We start from the raw sequence: 13,017 nt of genomic DNA on the forward strand, positions 1-13,017 counted from the left end.
GGACCAATATAGTGCGTCACAGCACCCCCATCCCCAAACGACTTCCCACGGCTATGCTGCTTGCTCTGTGATAGCCAGACAGACAGACACACAGGAGGGAGAGAGAAAGACTATCAGCAACAGCAGACTCCAACAATCAGTGAAAACAATGTCTTGAGCAAACCATAAAAATTTCCTTTCTACCAAAATACCTTACGACAGACCACGTATACACTGTACACACCCTTATTGGCAACCAAACCAACCAAAACAAAAACAAGGTATTCTCATCAAATCAAACTTTATTTGTCACACGCACCGAATACAATAAGTGTAGACTTTACCGTGAAATGCTTACTGCACAACAGTGCAGTTCAAGAAGAGTTAAGAAAATATTTACCAAGTAGACTAAAATATAAAGTAATAATAAAAAATAACACAATAAGAATAACAATAATGAGGCTATATACAGGGGCCACCGGTACCAAGTCAGTGTGCTGGGGTACAGGTTAGTTTGTACATGTAGGTGGGGGTGAAGTGACTATGCATAGATAATAAACAGCGAGTAGCAGCAGTGTACAAAAGAGAGGGGGGTGTCAATGTAAATAGTGCGGTGGCAATTTTATTAATTGTTCAGCAGTCTTATGGCTTATGGTAGAAGCTGTTGAGGAGCCTTTCGCTTGCCGTGCAGTAGCAGAGAAAACAGTCTATGACTTGGGTGACTGGACAGTTTTATGGGCTTTCCTATTGTATAGTTCCTGGATGACAGGGAGCTTGGCCTGTAGCCTCTGTAGCACCTTAAGGTCAGATGCCGAGCAGTTGCCGTACCAGGCGGTGATGCAACCGGTCAGGACGCTCTCGATGGTGCAGCTATAGAAACTTTTGAGGATCTGAGGACCCATGCCAAATCTCTTCAGTCTCCGTATGGGGAAAAGGTTTTGTAATGCCCTCTTCATGAATGTCTTGGAATGTTTGGACCATGATAGTTCGTTGGTGATGTGGACACCAAGGAACTTGAAACTCTGGACCCGCTCCACTACAGCCCGGTCGATGTCAATGGGGGCCTGTTCGGCCCGCCTTTTCCTGTTGTCCACAATCAGCTCCTTTGTCTTGCTCACATTGAGAGAGAGGTTGCTGTCTTGGCACCACACTGCCAGTTCTCTGACCCCCTCCCTATAGGCCGTTTCATCGTTGTCAGTGATCAGGCCTACCACTATTGTGTTGTCAACAAACTTAATGATGGTGTTGGAGTCGTGTTTGGCCACGCAGTCGTGGGTGAACAGGGAATACAGAAGGGGACTAAGTACACACCCCTGAGGGGCCCCAGTGTTAAGGATCAGCGTGGCAGACGTGTTGTTGTCTACTCTTACCACCTGGGGGCAGCCCATCAGGAAGTTCAGGATCCAGTTGCAGCGAGAGGTGTTTAGTCCCAGAGTCCTTAGCTTAGTGATGAGCATCTTGGGCACTATGGTGTTGAATGCTGAGCTGTAGTCAATGAACAGCATTCTCACATAGGTGTTCCTTTTGTCTAAGTGGGAAATTGTGGAGTGCAATTGAGATTGAGTCATCTGTGGATCTGTTTGGGCGGTAAGCGAATTGGAGTGGTTCTAGAGTGTCTGGGAGGATGCTGTTGATTTGAGCCATGGCAAGCCATTCAAAGCACTTCATGGCTACCGACATGAGTGCCACGGTGCGGTAATCATTTAGGCAGGTTACCTTCACTTCCTTGGCACAGGGACTATGGTGGTCTGCTTGAAACATGTTGGTATTACAGACTCTGTCAGGGAGATGTTGAAAATGTTAGTGAAGACACTTGACAGTTGGTCCACGCATGCTTTGAGTACATGTCCTGGTAATCCGATTACATGTCCTGGCCCAGCGGCTTTGTGAATGTTGACCTGTTTAAAGGTTTTGTTCACATCGGCTACCGAGAGCGTTATCACACAGTCACCCAGAACAGCCGGTGCTCTTGTGCATGCTTCAGTGTTGCTTGCCTCGAAGCGAGCATAAAATGCATTTAGCTCATCTGGTAGGCTTGCATCACTGCGCAGCTCGCGTCTTGGTTTCCCTTTGTAGTCCTTAACAGTTTTCAAGCCCTGCCACATCCGACGAGTGTCAGAGCCGGTGTAGTATGATTCAATCTTAATCCTGTATTGACACTTTGCTTGTTTGATGGTTTGTCCAAGGGCATATCGGGATTTCTTAGAAGCGTCCAGATTAGTCTCTCGCTCTTTGAAAGTGGCATTTCTAGCCTTTAGCTCAATGTGGATGTGGATCCATGGCTTCTGGTTGGGATATGTACGTACAGTCACTGTGGGGACGTCATCGATGCACTTATTGATGAAGCTAATGACTGAGGTGGTGTACTCCTCAATGCCATTGGATGAATCACTGAATATTTTCCAGTCTGTGCTAGCAAAACAGTCCTGTGGTGTAGCATCCACATCATTTGACGACTTCCGTATTGAGCGAGTCATTGGTACTTCCTGCTTTTGTTTTTGCTTGTAAGCAGGAATCAGGAGGATTTTCCAAAAGGAGGGCGGGGGAGAGCTTTGTATGCATCTCTGTGTGTTGAGTAAAGGTGGTTTATGATGTTTTTTTCTCTGGTTGCACTTGTGACATGCTGGTAAAAATTTGGTAAAACTGATTTAAGTTTGCCTGCATTAAAGTCCCGGGCCACTAGGAGCGCCACTTCTGGGTGAGCATTTTCTTCTTTGCTTATGGCCTTGGTTGAGAGCGGTCTTAGTGCCAGCTTCATTCTGTGGTGATAAATAGATGGCTATGAATAATATAGATGAGAACTCGCTTGGTAGATAGTGTGGTCTACAGCTAATCATAAGGTACTCTATCTCAGGCAAGCAATACCTCGAGACTTCTTTAATATTAGACATTGCGCACCAGCTGTTATTGACAAATAGACACACCCACCCACCCCTTGTCTTACCAGAGGTAGCATCTCTGTTCTGCCAGAACATGGAAAATCCCGCTAGCTCTATATTGTCTTTATCGTCGTTTAGCAACATCTCAGTGAGGTAGGATCATTTTGGTAGGATCATTTTAATCGTAGGTCATCCATTTTATTTTCCAATGATTGCACGTTAGCAAGAAGAACGGATGGCAGTGGGAGGTTACTTGCTCACCTACGGATTCTCAAAAGGCTGCCTGATCTGTGGCCCCTTTTCCTGCATTTTTCTTCACGCAAAGGCGTGGATCTGGGCCTGTTCCAGTGAAGGACTGTTCCTTCTCATCGGACTCGTTGAAGGAAAAAGTTTATTCCAGTCCACGGTGAATAATCGCTGTTCTGATGTCCAGAAGTTATTTTCGGTTATAAGAGATGGTAGCAGCAACATTATGTACACAATAAGTTAGAAAATAAGTTACACAAAACGCCCCCAAAAATAACTAAATAGCAACAATTGTTTGGGAGAATGTAAAACGTTAGCCATGTCTTTGTTGAATAAAAAATATATAAATTACTTCCACAAGGCTGTGAATGATTTGGGAGACCAGTCAAGAAGTGCCTTCTACTCTTTCAAAAGGAACATAAAACTTGACATCCCAATTAGAATCTTGCTAAAAATACTTCAATCAGTTATAGAACCCATTGCCCTCTATGGTTGTGAGGTCTGGGGCCCACTAATCACTAATCAATAATTTACAAAATGGGACAAACCCAATTGAGACTGTGCATGCAGAATTCTGTAAAAATATACTTTATACTATACTTGCTAGTTATCAAAATCCAGAAAATAGCTGTTAACTTCCTTTTAGGTGGTTGTAGTATTTATGCTTACACATTCCATCACAAAGCCTTCGTCTACAGAGAGATTAACCTAGAGAAGACTCCCCTCAGCCAGCTGGTTCTGAGGCACACTGCCCACAAAATGAGGTGGAAACTGAGCTGCACTTCTTAACCATCTGCCAAATGTATGAACACCTTAGAGATGCATATTTCCCACAGATCACACAAACCCACAAAGAATTTGAAAACAAATCAAACATTGATAAACTCCCATATCTGTTCCACAAAATAACACAGTGTGCAAGCACAGCAGCAAGATATGTGGTCCGTTGCCATGAGAAAAGGGCAACCAGAACAAACAACATAATGTAAATACCACCAATATTTATCTGTTAATTTATTTTCCCTTACTATTCGAGAGAGAGAGAGAGAGAGAGAGAGAGAGAGAGAGAGAGAGAGAGAGAGAGAGAGAGAGGGGGCTCCTTTCCCATTGTCTCAGAGAGAGTATGAGCTGTAGATGCCCAGAGCAGAGCGTAACAGGAAGCGTATCTGTAAGATGGTAGGTAGTCTACCTCTTCCTGACATGGAAGAGACTCAGTGACATAGAGAGAGAGAAGTGTCGCCAATGTACCCCAGGGCATGTTTGACTAGTCAAGCACACTGTGTACTGTATCCCTACATCCGTGGCCTTGGTGTTTACACACACACACACACACACTTACGAACTTATGGACACACACACACACACACACACACACACACACACACACACACACACACACACACACACACACACACACACACACACACACACACACACACACACACACACACAGACACACACACACAACCACACACACAACCACACACACACACACACACACACAAATTAGATCAGAAAGCATCAGGATCACAGGAAGCTTGTGTTCAGGGAGGTGGGGGAGGGGGGAGATGGGGGGATGAAGGGGAGGAGGGGGAGGAAGGGGGTACAGGATAGTAGAAGAGAAAGGTTCAAGGAAATGGGATGGAAATAATGAGGGGAGGGAGGAAAGGAGAAAGGGGACATGTTTGCCGTTTTAACGGTTGAGAACATCTGCACTCGTCTGCACTCGTCTGGCACATCTGTCCGTTCCCTGTTCGTCATTCCCGTTGCCTCCTGCACCGTGTTCAATGGAGCGAGGGAGAGAGTAGTATTCCATGAACACCGGTTACACCCCCTCACCAGTGTCTATTACACTGTCATCCTTATACACCCCTCTCCCCTCTCCTCCCTCTCTCTCTCTCTCTATTCATCGCTCAGCTCTCCTCACTCCCGATCCCCCTCCAGGCGGAGCCCGGGGACAGCAGGTAATCATACATCTTCAATCCAGACTCATGTTGCCAATGACCTGCATCCCTTATAACAGCTAGAAGAAATGGGAGAGAGAGGACAAGTAGAAAGCGAGAGATCTCTTAAGTAGAAGCCCAATTGGATTTATACCAAAACAAGTATGACCGATCATATTTGCACCCTACACACCCTGATTGATAAACATTTATGCTTGCTTTATCAACTTCCAAAAAGCATCTGATTGTATTTGGCATACAGGACTGTTCTAAAAAGCTATTGAAAGTGGTGTAGGGGGTAAAACATATGACATAATTAAATGAATGTATACTGGCAAAATGTGCAGCATCAAAATTGGGAAGAGAATAATATAATTATTTAACCGGGGGGGGGGGGGATCTTTCACTAGGTTTACAATATGAGCCTAGCGCTCTTCAATATTTACATCAACGACATGGCCACTATTCTAGTAAAATCCTCAGCCCCTGGTGTCAGCCTCTACAATTCAGTGGTTAAATGCCTGCTTTTCGCAGATGACCTGTGCCTTCCTGTCACCCACAGCATGTGGCCTACAGCAGAGCCTGGACCTGCTGGAGCAGTACTGCCAGACCTGGGACCTGGCAGTGACCCCCCCAAAATTATGATTTTCCTGAGAAGATCAAGATCTCAGGGAATTAGACCAAAGTTCTCAATTAGTACAAAATATGTAGAGTATTGCACACACTACAATTACTTTAAAAAATTGTCTTAACTGGACACAGTGAATGAACTGAGAGAGAAAGTACATAGTATTCTATGCCATTGAAAACAAACTCAAATTGAAATACCTATTAAAATGTGGCTAAAACTAATTGAATCTGTCATTGAACCAATTGCACTTTACGGCAGCGAGGTGTGAGGTCCACTTGCAAAATAAGATTTCACCCCATTGAAATCCTGCATGCAGAGTTCTGTAAGATTCTCCTACATGTCCAAAGGAAAACTACAGCATGCAGGGCAGAGTTAGTCCAATATCCACAAATAATAAATACTCCAAAAAGACCAATTAAGTTTGGGAAACATCTAAAATACAGTGACCCCCTCTCTAATCATTACTAAGCTCTGCAATGCCAAGAGCTGAGCAAAGAAGAGTCCCCTCATCCAGCTGGTCATGGGGCTGAGTTCACAAACCTGTTACACTTACACACTGAAGCCTCAGGACCAGAACATCCAATCAATGAAAATAAATCAAATTATTACACAGTCAAAACAAACCTACATTGCTTATTGGGAAACACAAGCACAAGAACATAGCAAAATGTAGTGCTATCTGGCCCTAAATCGACAGTACACCAAGGCAAACTATTTGACCATGGTTACTGATCAAAACCTTTGGAGACCTTGACAAAATGTAGGCTCGGTGAGCACAGCCTTGCCATTGAGAAGGGTAGACATAGGAAAACCTGGCTCCATGTAGAGGGAAGGCTGTGCAACCACTGCACCACAGCAGAACCCAAGACAGAGCTGCATTTCCTGACAAAATGTAAAAAAATATATAAAAATGAGAGAGATAGGGGGAAGAGAAAGACAAGGCTATTAAGAAGGGTAAGAGGGCATGGTTTTGCATACATTTACAGCATTATCTTAATATTTAACCCATAAAACTGTAATAATTGATGTCCCTTTGCCCTCAGAACAGCCTCAATTAGTCTGGGCATGGCCGATGTTGACTCCAATGCTTTCCACAGTTGTGTCAAATTGCCTTGAGGTGGACCATTCTTGATACACATGGGAAACAGTAGAGCATCAAAAACCCAGCAGCAGTGCAATTCTGGACACAAACCTGTGCGCCTGGCACCTACTACCATAACCCGTTCAAAGCCATTTAAATATTTTGTCTTGCCCATTCACCCAGAATAACACACAATCCATGTCTCAATTGTCTAATGGCATAAAAATCTCCTCCCCTTTCACCTACACTGATTGAAGTGGATTTAACAAGTGACATCAATAAGGGATCATAGCGTTCACCTGTATTCACCTGGTCAGCCTGTCATTGAATGAGCAGGTGTTATTCATATTTTGTATACTCAATGTGCATACAGTATACCCTACTGGTACTGACGCTACTGTTACTATGGTATTGCCATGGCTTGCATCAGCATCCTCTCTTCAGGTGGAGGTCCCCTAGCACTTGCCAACGTGCACTCTCCACCCTGGCACGCAAAGACGTCAATGGCATCAAGTTTGCTACCTAGAAACAATAAGGACACACATAAACACATGCACGCGCACAAGCACACACACATACACAAACACCAAACGATGTCTGGATTGCCTATCTCTTCTCACCAGGCACTGATGCCTGTTGTCTAGGTCCAGGTTATAATTAACCACCCTAGGATAAATATAGATCTTCAGAAACAACAACCTGACAGAAACACTCACATCACAGGCACACACACACACAAGCATGCACGCACACTGAGAAGAGAGGATGAGAAGAAGGAGAAAAAAAAGATAAGGGAGGATGGCTTGGATACAGGCATTGGTCATCATGGCGATGTAATTGGCCTCAGTGAATCACTAGGCCTGGGAGAGACACTGGTCTTGCGGTTGTCTTTGACAAGCGTGACTCACAGTTGGGTATTGATTTAGACTAGGGATGGCAACTTGGATGGGGATGGGGGCCACAAAAAAATCTGAACACATGAGGGGCCGCAGTGGCTTGCAGGTCTGTGTACCCACATCCATAACCACAAATGCTGTAAGAGCCGGCCCTAGCCTTTTAGGGACCCCAAGTAACATTTTGTTAGTGGGCCCTCTAGCCCACCAACAATAGTCAGAAGGCCAGCATCCCGGAGTCGCCTCTTCACTGTTAACGTTGAGACTGGTGTTTTGCGGGTACTATTTAATGAAGCTGCCATTTGAGGACTTGTGAGGCATCTGTTTCTCAAACTAGACACTAATGTACTTGTCCTCTTGCTCAGTTGTGCACCGGGTCCTCCCACTCCTCTTTCTATTCTGGTTATAGACAGTTTGCGCTGTTCTGTGAATGGAGTAGTACACAGCATTGTACGAGATCTTCCGTTTCTTAGCAATTTCTCACATGAAATAACCTTCATTTTCATCTGTGCTAACCAACAGTTTTCATCTGTGCTAACATAATTGCCAAAGGGTTTTCTATTGATCAATTAGCCTTTTAAACTGGTAAACCCGGGTTAGCTAACACAACGAGCCATTGGAACACAGGAGTGATGGTTGTTAATAATGGGCCTCTGTAGGCCTATTATTCCATAAAAAATCTGCAGTTTCCAGCTACAGTATTCATTTCCAACATTAACAATGTCTACACTGTATTTCTGATCAATTTGATGTTATTTTAATGGACAAAATTTTTTGCTTTTCTTTCAAAAACAAGGACATTTCTAAGTGACCCCAAACTTTTGACTGGTATTGTGTGTATATTTGTATATACAGTGGGGCAAAAAAGCATTTAGACAGCCACCAATTGTGCAAGTTCTCCCACTTAAAAAGATGAGAGAGGCCTGTAATTTTCATCATAGGTACGCTTCAACTATGACAGACAAAATTAGATTTTTTTTCTCCAGAAAATCACATTGTAGGATTTTTTTATGAATTTATTTGCAAATTATGGTGGAAAATAAGTATTTGGTCAATAACAAAAGTTTATCTCAATACTTTGTTATATACCCTTTGTTGGCAATGACAAGGGTCAAACGTTTTCTGTAAGTCTTCACAAGGTTTTCACACACTGTTGCTGGTATTTTGGCCCATTCCTCCATGCAGATCTCCTCTAGAGCAGTGATGTTTTGGGGCTGTTGCTGGGCAACATGGACTTTCAACTCCCTCCAAAGATTTTCTATGGGGTTGAGATCTGGAGACTCGCTAGGCCACTCCAGGACCTTGAAATGCTTCTTACGAAGCCACTCCTTTGTTGCCCGGGCGGTGATCATTGTCATGCTGAAAGACCCAGCCATGTTTCATCTTCAATGCCCTTGCTGATGGAAGGAGATTTTCACTCAAAATCTCACGATACATGGCCCCATTCATTATTTCCTTTACACGGATCAGTCGTCCTGGTCCCTTTGCAGAAAAACAGCCCCAAAGCATGATGTTTCCACCCCCATGCTTCACAGTAGGTATGGTGTTCTTTGGATGCAACTCAGCATTCTTTGTCCTCCAAACACGACGAGTTGAGTTTTTACCAAAAAGTTATATTTTGGTTTCATCTGACCATATGACATTCTCCCAATCTTCTTCTGGATCATCCAAATGCTCTCTAGCAAACTTCAGAGTGCCTGGACATGTACTGGCTTAAGCAGGGGGACACGTCTGGCACTGCAGGATTTGAGTCCCTGGCGGCGTAAGGTGTTACTGATGGTAGGCTTTGTTTCTTTGGTCCCAGCTCTCTGCAGGTCATTCACTAGGTCCCCCCGTGTGGTTCTTGTGATCATTTTGACCCCACGGGGTGAGATCTTGCGTGGAGCCCCAGATCGAGGGAGATTATCAGTGGTCTTGTCTTCCATTTCCTAATAATTGCTCCCACAGTTGATTTCTTCAAACCAAGCTGCTTACCTATCGCAGATTCAGTCTTCACAGCCTGGTGCAGGTCTACAATTTTGTTTCTGGTGTCCTTTGACAGCTCTTTGGTCTTGGCCATAGTGGAGTTTGGTGTGTGACTGTTTGAGGTTGTGGACAGGTGTCTTTTATACTGATAAGAAGTTCAAACAGGTGCCATTAATACAGGTAACGAGTGGAGGACAGAGGAGCCTCTTAAAGAAGAAGTTACAGGTCTGTGAGAGACAGAAATCTTGCTGGTTTGTAGGTGACCAAATACTTATTTCCACCATAATTTGCAAATAAATTCATAAAAAATCCTACAATGTGATTTTCTGGAATTTTTTTCTCCACCTTTTGTCTGTCATAGTTGAAGTGTACCTATGATGAAAATTACAGGCCTCTCTCATCTTTTTAAGTGGGAGAATTTGCACAATTGGTGTCTGACTAAATACTTTTTTGCCCCACTGTATGTTAATTTGAATGTTTTATTATTATTTTCTTTAAAATGTATCCTCTGGCCTCCAAAAGGGGGACCTCTGCAGCATGAGGCCCACGGGCTACAAGTCACCTGTCTCTGCATTAGATTTTTTTTTGACTAGTATTACTGTTGTCATTTTTTTTTACCTCTGATATTTAATTGCAGTGTTGAGAGGTAGCAATTAAGCAGTTCATTGCACAGTTTACACACCTTTGGGTCCTGTGCATATGATGAATAAACGTTGATTCGATTGGAATTTTTGTACAAATTTTGAATATGATGATTTTGAATATCATGCTAGTTATACTATCTAATTGACTAGATACTGTTTCTCTAATAAAAGGGTATTTTGCTGCAGTTCCTAGTCCAAACTGTATAATATATATATCTTGCAAACCAACAACTGCCAATTGGCGCCCTGTCGACTTCAATCTAAGTAATGGCTGTTGCTAGCTAGTATGAGCTGTCGTGCCATGGCCCTTATAGTGAATGAGTCACAACACAACACAACACAGGAGGGAGTGTTATTCTCTTCAACACTGACTCTGGGGTGAGATCTGTCCCAGGTGTGTAGTGGATCCTGGTGAACACACACACACACACACACGCACAGCTCATTGTCTCACCTGTGTGAGTGTGTGCAGGACCGGTTTTGCCACTGCACCAGGGGCGGGGGGGGGGGGGGGGGGGGTGAGTTGAGCAACTGTTTGAGATCACATACACTTGAACTTATTGTTTTGTCCTGGTGAGGCAGTTGACGTGATGAATTAAAGGACTCGAGAGCTGACTTTATCTAGCCAGGTCGTCCATTTGAGATTAAAATCTCTTTTGTTTTCTTCCTGTTGTTGTTTTGACCTTGATGATGTACAATAACAATTCAGACAAGATTTTATAGATAAAATAGCAGAGAAACCAGCTCTGAAACAATCAGTCAGGCTGTCAAGCTATAACAGCCAGTGGTGTTCTATGTCTTTGGGCTAGATATGCGTTGTCGTCTTTTGGTCTGTGTTTTTAATAGCTCTTTTAAAGATTGTGTTGGGTGTGTGTGTGTCTGTGTGTGTGTGTGTGTGTGTGTGTGTGTGTGTGTGTGTGTGTGTGTGTGTGTGTGTGTGTGTGTGTGTGTGCATGCGTGTGCGTGTGTGTGCGTGTGTGTGTGCCTCAGCACTCCCCATTCCCAGTCCTTCCTTCCGGCTGGTGTGGAGTTGCTCTGATCACAGGCAGACTGCTAATGTGCTGACAGAAGGACAGAGAGCTGAAAAGGTTGTTAAAGCTCAGACACACTGGCCTCAGAGACAACTTGGCAAACTTGATTTTAGAATTAGAATATTAATGTACGACATGTTGGCTCTCTGTTCCAAGACAGTTAGGCTACACTCTAGTTAGAATACAAATGAGAATGTTGTTGTCGTGATTGGTGTCTGGTGCAAACATGGAAGCTAGTTTGGCAGCCACTGTACTGTATACTGTCTCTATAGGCCTACTGTGCTCTGTCGAACACTAGTTTGCTGCTACCACTGCTCAATACTTCTGTCTCATACTGTATCTCCATTTGTTCAGAGAGTAGTTCTCTGTGTTGACCACTGTTGACTGTGTTCTCCCCACCGACTAACCGTCCACAGAGGCACAAGGTCTTTCACTAGGAAGACGAATTACATTTAAGTCAATGCTTTAGGTTTTACTTGACCTTCTACTGATAAGGACGTATGCTGTGTACCACTGTGTGTGTTCTCACACTACTCCCTACCTACGGTGCCTCGTTAGGCACTCCCTGTCTCCCTGTGTTGGCCTGCTGCCAGCCAATACCAAGTACTAAGACGCGGTATTACTCACATGCGTGCCGAATACTTTCTTGGGATTTCTAGTTGAGGAGTTTGTCAGGTGTGACTTGGGGAAAGATAGAGCAGGGGAGAGGATGGGTTTCTCTCATGACTCTTCCTGATTAGGGTTATTCCTTGTTGTCTTGGATTGCTGTCTTTTGGGGGCTTTGGGTTACATGGTTTAAACCTCCACAGTAGACAGGGACAATGGACCTTTGACACAGTGCTTTATCTATGAATATGTTTCCTGTGTTCTATTGTCTAATCTGTACTGTGTTCGAAGATGACTGGGGTCATGTCGGTTCAGTGAACAACTGTCCAGTGTCTATATGTAGCTGGCAGAATGTGTATTACTAGTCGCCACGTTTTGGACAAAGTGCATCGAAATAGAACGTTTGATGGCTCAACTTACTTGCACCCTTTTTAGTGCACATCACACTTGTTTCCGCACACCTGTGCCCTCTTGGCTCAGTAACAGATCATCTTTGTCTCATTCCTCTCCTTTGACTAGTGACGCAACATGATTGTGCACAATGAAGTTTTACACACTTCTCTGAAGCTGATATGACTCTACTGCCCTCATGTGGCAGATGAGAGAAATTACAGTTTTAACCCCGTGATTTTCACATGTTGCTGTGTAGACTAGAATGATCTGTGAGCTAGCTGACCAAGCTCAGTGGCACCAGGGAAGAGAAAGGACATGAATGTATCATCTCGTTATTAACCAGTATTTCTTTCAGGACACCAGTGCTTTCAGACCTACACTGTAGGTCTCACTGCACCCTTACCTCTCTCTAGGATCCTCACCCACCCCCTTGCCTACCTTTACCCTCTGGGTACCCCACCAATCAATGTGCTCTGACCTCTGACCTTTATAACCTTCTGACCCTTACCGATCTCTCCTCTCCTCCCTCTCACTCCAACCTGTGAGGACCCCTGAGCATAGCTGTCCTCCATTGTGCCTGTGTAGAGTTCCCCGGCTGATCTTATTTCATGTAGGTAGTATTCACCCTTTATTCACCCTTTCTCTTCACCTCCTCCCAACTGCATGGTTCCTCTGCTCACTGCATGGCGTCGGTGACTAACTGCTACAGAGCGACAAACTGGATTC

At 44.1% G+C, this 13,017-nt stretch overlaps 1 protein-coding gene across 19 annotated transcripts in view; it reads left to right on the forward strand.

Moving 5' to 3' along the window:
* The window catches only part of LOC109870016 (pleckstrin homology domain containing, family A member 6), a 180,572-nt gene that overhangs the window by 131,636 nt on the left and 35,919 nt on the right, over positions 1–13,017 (forward strand). Inside the window, exon 1 of one of the 19 annotated variants that reach the window (XM_031825445.1) lies at positions 11,233–12,901. The exons of the other annotated variants lie outside the window; for them this stretch is intronic. The gene's annotated coding sequence lies outside the window, so the exon portion shown is untranslated. Of the gene's footprint in view, positions 1–11,232; positions 12,902–13,017 lie in introns of those variants that run through there. 19 annotated transcript variants of the gene reach the window in all.

The sequence above is a fragment of the Oncorhynchus kisutch genome, linkage group LG1 (genome assembly GCF_002021735.2).
Source record: "Oncorhynchus kisutch isolate 150728-3 linkage group LG1, Okis_V2, whole genome shotgun sequence".
NCBI lineage: Eukaryota > Metazoa > Chordata > Actinopteri > Salmoniformes > Salmonidae > Oncorhynchus > Oncorhynchus kisutch.